This window comes from Macrobrachium rosenbergii, chromosome 51 (assembly GCF_040412425.1).
Source record: "Macrobrachium rosenbergii isolate ZJJX-2024 chromosome 51, ASM4041242v1, whole genome shotgun sequence".
NCBI classification, from domain to species: Eukaryota; Metazoa; Arthropoda; class Malacostraca; order Decapoda; family Palaemonidae; genus Macrobrachium; species Macrobrachium rosenbergii.
Window position 1 is genome coordinate 31,252,741 of NC_089791.1, and position 9,716 is coordinate 31,262,456.

At 38.9% G+C, this 9,716-nt stretch overlaps 1 protein-coding gene and 1 pseudogene across 1 annotated transcript in view; one reads left to right on the plus strand and one right to left on the minus strand.

Annotated features, from left to right (window-relative positions):
- The window catches only part of LOC136833274 (chondroitinase-AC-like), a 27,544-nt gene extending 23,479 nt beyond the window's left edge, over positions 1–4,065 (minus strand). The window contains 1 exon segment of the mRNA XM_067095200.1: positions 3,812–4,065. The gene's annotated coding sequence lies outside the window, so the exon portion shown is untranslated.
- The window catches only part of LOC136833019 (sarcosine dehydrogenase, mitochondrial-like), a 15,280-nt pseudogene extending 6,065 nt beyond the window's left edge, over positions 1–9,215 (plus strand).
- Positions 9,216–9,716: the final 501 nt, after the last annotated feature.

Sequence of the window (9,716 nt, forward strand, 5' to 3'; positions counted from 1 at the left end):
TATTCCACAAAGGAAAATGATAGGTGTCTCTGTGAGAATATGCCCAGCAGTATCGTCCTTCAATGGACCTCCTCTTGGAGCGTTTATCAAGGAAACGCTCCAAGAGTAAGGTCCATCGAAGGACGAAACTTTTGGGCACATTCTCACAAAAAGACCTTTCGTTTTCCAGTGTGGAATACAAAAGAATAACATATCTTCGTGTTTGAGAAGACTACCAGTACTTAATGATAAATATCCAGACGGCAACAGGCGGAGGAAACCAAACGAAACTGAATGTCCTTTTTGTGGCAGGTGGATCGAAGCTTCTCATTCGGGTTATACGACTTCAAGATGGACAGCTTCCTCGAGATCATGGAGGGCGCCATCCACAGAGTGCCCCAGCTGGCCGAGGTCGGCATCAAGGCCCAGATCTGCGGGCCTGAATCCTTCACACCCGACAAGAGACCCCTCCTAGGTAAGGATCCCGGTCCTTGTCGCGAAGGCTTTGGTCAGCTCAAAATTGATTGGTGATCTGGTTGTCAGTAAACGTCTTATAGGTAAGAATAGAATAGAATTTGGGCCAAAGGCCAATATAAAGGCTTGAAAGGTGTAACATGAAAAAAACCTCAAAGCAGTTGCACTGTGAAACAATTGTTAGGAGAGGGTGGTGGACAGTAAGATGGAAGAAAGAGGATATGAACGGAGGTACAGTAAAAGGAATGAAAGGGGTTGTAGCAGCTAGGGGCCGAAGGGACGCTGCAAAGAACCTTGGTAATGCCCACAGAGCACCTCACGTGGTACACTGACGGCCCTAGCCCCCTACGAGGCTAAAAAAGCAAGCTAAATAAAAGCTTATAAAAAGGACGTAGATTTATGGATAAAATAGTTGTTATACGACAGTTATGTAATAAACCTGAAGGTAGATTTACATTAAATAAACGATTCTAGGAAGCACTTAGGCTCTTTTTGGTAAGGAATTTTATCATTTTTCGTGGGACCTTTGCCTGGCTCCGAACTGGGAGTTATTATGTAAACCTTTGCTCTAGATGACATGACAGAAAGGTAATAGATTACTCGAAGCCTTGCTTAATGATGAATGTATCTAGACCTCTCATATACATACCTTCGTCATGTGTTCCTCTCTACATTTTAAATTTAGCACAGATGTAAAATGCCATATCTTTATTAAGTACCCTCCATGAATTATTTATCTATATTTATTTGCTCTGTTTTTCATTTACTCATTTCCTTATTTTCTTTTAAAAAACTGGTATTTGGTCATTAGTCCCCAAAACTTTGATTTAGCATGGCAGTCTCATGTGTCAAGTTTTTATTCAAAATTTCTCTTCATATTTTTTTACAAAATTTTTACCCATATTTCTTTTTCTGACGCATTTTACATAAGGACTGTTTTGTATATTCTTCATATACTCAAAAACTCGCCATGAAAAAACTCAAAACTCTGTATAAAAAACAACGGAAAAACTATAAAAATCTTAAAAATGCTTTTCATGAAAAACTGAAAATAAATAACTCGTGACAAAGAGCTCCAAATATTTAAAAAAAAAAATGAAAAACTCATTATGAAAAATCCCCAAACACTCTTCATGGAAAACCTCAAGAAACTCCTCTTGTATGATAATATAGGAGAGGATTGGGACGTGCGGGGTTTGTACCACGGCTTCGGCTTCAACAGTGCTGGCATCATGCTGTCAGGTGGCTGTTCTGAGCAGTTAGCCCACTGGGTCCTAAACGGGCGGCCCCTGCGAGACATGGCAGCTTTTGACTGCAGGTAAGAAGAGGTCGTCATCTCCTGTTTCTTAGGGTGTCTGTACCACAGCAAAACATGTTGTAAACATGTCTGTAACTTGTTGCATACTTGTCAGAAACAGGTTGAAAACATGTATGGAACTTATTGCATAAATGTCATGGACATGTTGAAAACATGCCAGCAACTTATTGCTTACATGTCAACAACTTATTGCATACATGTCACAAACATGTTGAAAACATGTCAACAACTTATTGCATACATATCACAAACAGGCTGAAAACATGTCTGCAACTTATTGCATACATGTCACAAACATATTGAAAACACATCTGCAACTTATTGCATACATGTCACAAACACGCTGAAAAACATCTATAACTTATAGCATAAATGTCACAAACATGTTGAAATATTGCATACATGTCATACATGCATACATATATAATATACTGTATATACATGCATACATACCTATATCTTATATATATAATTATATATATATTATATATATTTATATATACAGCACATAAGACGATGGGCAATTGATATTCACTCCGCAAGATCATTTTCATTCCCGATGCCTTGTAATTTTAACTTCATCAAATCATCAAGAGCCGTTGATGATGTAATTAAGTGAAAATTACGAAACGTTGGGAATATATAATATGAGCATGAGAAGCCGATTTTATTTGCCCATCATCTTTTGTATTACATATATAAATATAAAATATATATATATATATACAGTATATATATGTGTGTATAGGTATATATAAATATATAAACATACACACACACACACACACACACACACACATATATATATATATATATATATATATATATATATATATATATATATATATATATATATATATACATGAACCTGAGACCTATCAATCCTCCTCCCTCAGGAGATTTCCCAAGGACTCCTCCAGTGGAGGACCTGGGCGAAGGAGCGAAGTCACGAAGTCCTACACCAGCACCTATTCGATCGTGTATCCTACCAACCAACCCTTGGCCGGGCGGGGGAGGATCACGGACCATTTGCACGAGGTAAGAACACCTGCCGTAACATAGTGTTGTCATTTCCCTAATTCATTTAATTTGTTTAATTTATTTACGACGTGGAAAGAGTTTCGTGATATTTTCAGAGTTTGAAATAAAAAGTTGAAGGTTTCAATATGAATTGCGGTTCCTAAATTCTCTAGTTTATTTAATTATTGGCAATATGATCATTCAGGTACATTTTTATCTATTATTATTTAACTTGTTTTTTTTCTTTTTCATAAGTGATCTCTTATTGTAACAAGTGTTCGCTCGGGTTACATTTTTTTATTATCGTTATAAGCCACATGTCTACCTAATAATGTAACGGACCTGGCAGATAATTGGCTTCATATACTGCAATACCTATCTTGATGAATTCATTTTTTTCCTTTCACAAAATATCTTACCTTAATTTTTTGTATGAACGCAGCTGAAGAGATCTGCCGCATGTGTATGCGAAAGATGACATAATATTATACCTGAAAGTGAAATATAACTCCGCGGTTTTTACTGTCAGAATACAAACGCGTAGTTTTCCAACAAAATTCTACCGAATACACTTCAACATTTGGATATACCGTGTAAGAAACGGAATACCAGACTTATTATAATGATTTTAAGACCAACATTGACGCAGACATGGAATGCATAAAGTTGAAAAGAGATTCTACCCACAAAGATTCTTTTAAAGACTTAAAATCACGAATTACAAGTAAATCAATTAAAATATTCTACGGTTAGCGATGTGAGATTGAACTTGAAGAGTCAACCATGTTTTAAACAACTTGTAATTCGGTCTTTTTTGCTTTTTTGCCTTTTTTTAAACTTCAAATCGTAATTTGACTCAGTATTTTTTACTTGACATCCTAGACTCAGAATGGCTCTACTTGTAAATAAAATAAACTCGAACTATATACAGCTATTTAGTGGTCTTATTCAGATCGATCGAACTCGTCCTAAACACTCGTCCTACTTCTACCCCCTCCCCCAACAGGTTATAGCACTAACCTTCCCTTCTTTTCCCTCTCTGCAGGCGCTAACAGAAGCTGGGTGTTTCTGGGAGGAGTCTCTGGGCTGGGAACGTCCCGGGTTCTTCACTCCAAGCCCTTTGGCACTCCTGCCCTACGACTGGAGGGGGCCTTTGGGACGGCTCCTCATGACTCTTATCCTTACAGGGACGTCCTGAAGTAGTGCCACACGTTCGATCTACCGCCCTATTACGAGCACGTGAGTGGTTTCCTGCTGTCGTTTTTGCTGATATCCTGTGGGGAAAAAAAGTCCTATTGATGTATTTTCTTAATTAAAACTGTCATTCTTGGTGGAGTTGTATTCCGGGTACATGAAAGGCTGAGATACCATAATGTATTCAAGGCTGTGACTATTTTTACCTCAGCTGTAATTGTGAGGCAGCATACTAAAGTTTCACAATAGCTTTCTAGGAGCGTGTTTGTATCCTGTTTATGACTTGCATGTTTCTTGTAAAAAAAAAAAACGTACAGAAAAATTATCAAAATGCATTGGAAGTTTGCACTATTTGGTGCGTGGTGTCCCACCTGAATAGCCAACCTCCTCCCCATTAACTGATGAAAGGTGCATAAAAATAGCCAGTACATAAATAAAATACATATAAAGAAGAAGAAATAGCCACTATGTATAATACAATATATTTAATAATACATTTACGAAAGTTTGAGTTGGAATATAGAAATTAGGCCAAGCGCTGGGACCTCTGAATTCACTCAGCGCTGAAAGGGAAATTGACAGAAAGGAGGTTTGGAAGGTGTAACAGGAGGACAACCTCGCAGTTGCACTATGAAACAATTGTAGGAGAGGGTGGAAAGTCAGATGGAAGAAAGAGACTATGAATAGCGGTACAGTAAAAGGAATGAAAGAGGTTGCAGCTAGGGGCCATGGACGGGACCAGGGGCGTCATTTCAGATTTTTGTTGGGGGAGGCAAAGATGGTTTGGAGTGCCAAGCCTAACCAGCTGGGTGTTGTTGATTTTGAGCTATTTTATGTGCTTTTGAAGCCACATAAGCAAGGTATTTCAGCAAAATAGGCAGACAAACAAACATTGTGTGTGATAGAGATTGATATAGATAGATAGATATGTAGATAGATAGATAGATATAACTTAATGTGGTGACACATTTGAATTTCGGTAGGAATAATGGAAAACCCGCTGCTGTTACTTCCTGGGGCTTGGGGGTGTGAGGGGGCAAGTAGAGGCTGGAGGGGGCCAACTTGGGTCTTTGGGGGGCAGTTGCTCCCCCAAATGACGCCCCTGGAAGGGACACTGCAAAGAACCTTGAGTAATGCCTACAATGCACCACGTGAGGCGCACTGACGGCACTATCCCTCTACTACAACCACAACAATGCCTTACATGAAACTTTTAAAAGATACATCAATTATATGATTTATTTGAGCACTATGCAACCAACAGATAAGGGCCGAGTACGAAGCCATGAAAACTGCATCAGCCGTTGTGAACCGAACATCCTCTGGAAAAATAGCACTGACTGGGAAAGACGTCCAGAAAGCAGTGGAATGGCTGCTCCTGAATGAAGTCCGGAGTGAAGGAGGAAGTATCTCGTCCTCGCTTGTTCTCAATAAGAATGCCGGGGTAGAGGCGAATGCTACCATCTTCAGTCTGGATGAAAACACAAGGTCAGTCAACTGCAGGCTTGAAATGATTTGCCTGCCTGACCTTAATCGTCCAAAAATCAGTCGATAGTGCTGTCTGGCTCACAGGAGACCCTTTCTTTCAAAACATTTTTTTTTTCTTCACAATTCCTCATTTCCATTTTTATCATAGTTACCCTTAACAATCTGAATTTCATAGAAAATGGGATCCAGGTTACCACAATACCTTATAGCTGCTTTGCAAGTGATAACAAGCCTCAAAGATGGATCTAGTGGTATAAGTGGGTAGCTTTTCAACTTACAATTAATGGTAAGGTGAGCCCTGGGCCAGGTCTGGATCCTGGGTATGATTATGTAGAGCAGACTGCTCACATGACTGTCAGTTCAAAATACTGAAAGAAGAGACCCAGAGAGCGTAATTACACAACACCACATTAAAGAACGTTACGTGACATTTCAGACTTCCCTGCGAGAACGACTTTGAGTACATGATCCAGTGTGACAGCGGATTTGGACCCTACATTCAAAGGCTCCTCCGGGATATGTGCATGGATAAAGGACTTCACGTCACCCTTGGGACTTTGACGAATGAATTGTCTTGTCTTCTGCTTGTTGGGCCTTCAAGGTAAACTTGAAACTTTCAAGTCATGAATGGACTTTAAAGTAACAGCTTAACCTAATGGGCTTCTGTACTTATCAGCTACATTACGATGATTATTTTTGGCTATACAGTAATTTATTATTAAAGTGGTTTAACCAGACCACTGAGCTGACTTTCAGCTCTCATAGGGCTGGCCTTTGGCTGTACTACCATTGTAGATGTGATACATTTTTAGGTAAATCTCTTAAATTTAATGTTAAATGAAAGGTACAGGTTAATTCAGGTTAGGAACTTTGGAATTGCTGTCATCTGTACGATATCTAGAAAATATTGAAGCGCAGGCTGTGATACGCAGTCTTTGTCCCTTAACAGAAAGCCAGATCCCACCAAAGTGTCTGTCAAGTTCAGGGCACGATTTGAGTGATTATTTCATTCAGTATCTTGCTTTTTCTATTTGCCCCATCAACAGTTATAACTAGTGATTATAAATGAAAACAAAAAACCCTCAACAAAGTCAGACGCTCACAATATTTTCTGAAGAATCTTACTACAGAGATTTGACATTATCAACAGCTATATGGTCACAGAAATCACAGTGATCCCTGCATGATACTCTCAAGGACTGTGCTCAAAGTTTCTTCCTAATTCTTTTCATTATGGTTTATCCCTCAGCCTTAGGGTTCTGGAAGCAGCAGGAATAACTCGAGGACATATTCCTGTGAATACCCACTGCCTTTGTAAGTTGAAAGACATCGTCTTCCGGGTCTGTAGGTATAGCAATGATACGTGGGAACTGCACATACCAGCAGGAGATCTTGTTAGCATTTACAAAGTCCTCGTTACAGAAGGAACTCTGTTTGGACTGCGTAATGCAGGGTACCGAGCACTCAATATCCTTCAGTTGGAGAGAGGTGAAGTTTTATGAGTCTCTTTATGCACATTTCTATTTTAATGCCATAACTTACATTTTCCCTTTATGATAAGTCATATCCTGTAAGGTCAGGCTTTCAAAATCAATGAATTTTCACTCAATAACTTGTCAAGTTTAGACTCAAGTTACAGTATCCTTAAAATTTTTGTCAAATTTCTCGTAGGGGTTCCCAGCTGGCAGAGTGACATAAGAGCTGATGATACGCCTTTGGAAGCTGGAGTCTGGTCTAAAGGAGATCTCAAATCAGACAGGGAATTCTTGGGGAGAGAGAATTTGCTGCAGCAGGATGCCAATGGTATTACAAAGTCCCGGTTGATCCTTGAAGTACCAAAGTAAGTACAGTGCAGTATTAGGAGCAGATTGGTAGGTTTTTCAAAATTTACTTTTATAGCCCTGAACCAGCTCAGTAGCAAAAGGTGGTTTCACTAGAGGTGCACCAGACTACAGAAGATTTTATGGTTTTGTTTTGCAGTCATTTTGTGCACATACACACACACACACACACACGGTTTTATCTAACCCCTGTTGCTTTTGGAAACTGCTATTAAGAGCAAACCCAAAGTGGGATCAAGTTCAGTGACTCCAACACACAAATTACTATGACTACTTCTCTCTTATTAAGTCAAGTTGTTCAGCCATTTGGTTACTGAGAAGTTCCCGAGCCAGTCACTTCTGTCAGAATTTCGTGAGTTTAGGCTGCATCACTAATGTCTTGGAGAGATCAGAATTCAAACTGCTAAATCTGTTTCTAAAAAAACTAGTATAGGTAGTTATGAGACGTTAAGGGACATATCCCCAAACACTGGGACCAAAAGGTCATTTACTGCTATGTACAGGGCAAAGTTGTCAATTATGATATAAAAGAACACTTTCATACAAAAAACTGGGGTTTTCTTTCAATGGCCAAGTTCTGTTGTCCTAGCTATTAAAGCTGTTTGACTCACCTTTGCATGTTTAGATTACTGTTTTTATATTTTGGTTCAACTTTAGTCTTCTCACTCCATAATACTGAATCAAAGGCAGTCTTTCCTGTTTATCTACTTACAGGCATCCATCCTTGCAGCAAAGGACATATACCAAGTAATTACAAAGGCAACTGTAACTACTTAATGAGAAAAACTTTCAGTAGCATCTTTGGCATATATTTAATTTCTGTATGCTTTCCAGTTGTCAGCCACTCTGGGGGAACGAAGGCATCATGAGATGGCCGCCTCGTCGGCATCACAAGAAGAGCCGATATGAGCTTCCTCAAGGGAGCTCCTATTGCTGCAGGCTACGTCAGCCATCCACTGGCCTTAGCCAGGGCTGCACAAAAAGAAATGCAGGTTGGTATTGTCCACCTTATCTTATTGGATATATTTCAGATTTCTACCTAATATTTAGTTTATGCTAATTCTAGTAGCTAATATAATAGCAACCACCTGCTCAATTGTTATGTCTAAAAAGTAGTTCAACTGCTATATTTCTTTTTCTAAGTGACTGGCAATTTGACAAAGCAAACTGTTTGAAATGACTATGCAAAGGATAGTGATTGTTTAAAACCCTGCTATCTTTTAATTCAAAGAAGCTTAGAAGTCTTAAATATCACATAATGCCCTTGTCAAAGGGACGTTTATACTTAGTGACTTACAATATTCAATTTCAGGAATTTAATGCCAATAATACATGGGCCTGTTCTGCCTACAATTCAATGCAGGATCAGGTCACTCTTCAAAGAAATTAAGCTTAGTGAGACATAGGTGAAGTTAACCTAGAGGATAAAAGCCTCTTCCTTAACTACTGAAATCCGTCTTTTAAATTTGTGGACACATTCATGTGTACCAGTCAAGGACATTGGAGGAACATGCTCACAGAAAGAAGAAAAGGATTACAGTATATCTATGAGACATAAATGTTGTCTAGCTTTGCATGCATTCGTGAAAAATACCAAACCTTACCATCATTTGTAGCTACTTCACAAAAAGTTACCAATAAATATATCCCATCACCATTACCCTGGAGTTAGTATGCACAGCACACTGGGTTATTTTATGGTCATGCCATTACAGGATGAATTTCCTTGGGCTGTTCATGGAAATCAGTTCACTCCAGAACACTTTTAACTGATGCAGGGTTCAAGTTTACTTTATCTTAGTTATACAAAAGTATTCATTAAGGTTCTGCTAACATTGTACCTTATCTTTTTCTTTTACCAGGGTGGCAATATCCCTACTTCGTGGGTTACCAGTCTTTAAAGTCAATAATAGTCTTTCTTAAAGTAATATATATTGGTGTGGGACTTTTACACTGTATGATCCCATTTCCAACATCTGCAGCCACTGATGGAAACATCAACATTAAGGTTCTCGATATAATGATGGGTATTGTGCAGATCCCTACCCAGGAAGAATAATGGCTACCTGTTTATACTGTAGACTGAATGGGACATGGAGGAGGAGAGTCTGGGCTAGATTTTGTTTCTCGTTATCAATATTCTACTCCAATTCATTATGGATTACAGGAAACACAATGACACTAATTAGGAAAGATGGCCTTGATATTCTATAAAAGAATTTGATCTTTGATGATTTGGATAACTTGAACCTTGGTAATAATGTGCTCACACTTCAAACTCTCTTCACTTTCAGGAAGCTGCCTGGGAAATTGAGAGACAAGGGCAAAGGTACCCAGCTAAACTCTACTGCCCTTAGGACTCGGACAACCTTTTTGATTACCAGCACTGTTTTCCATACCGT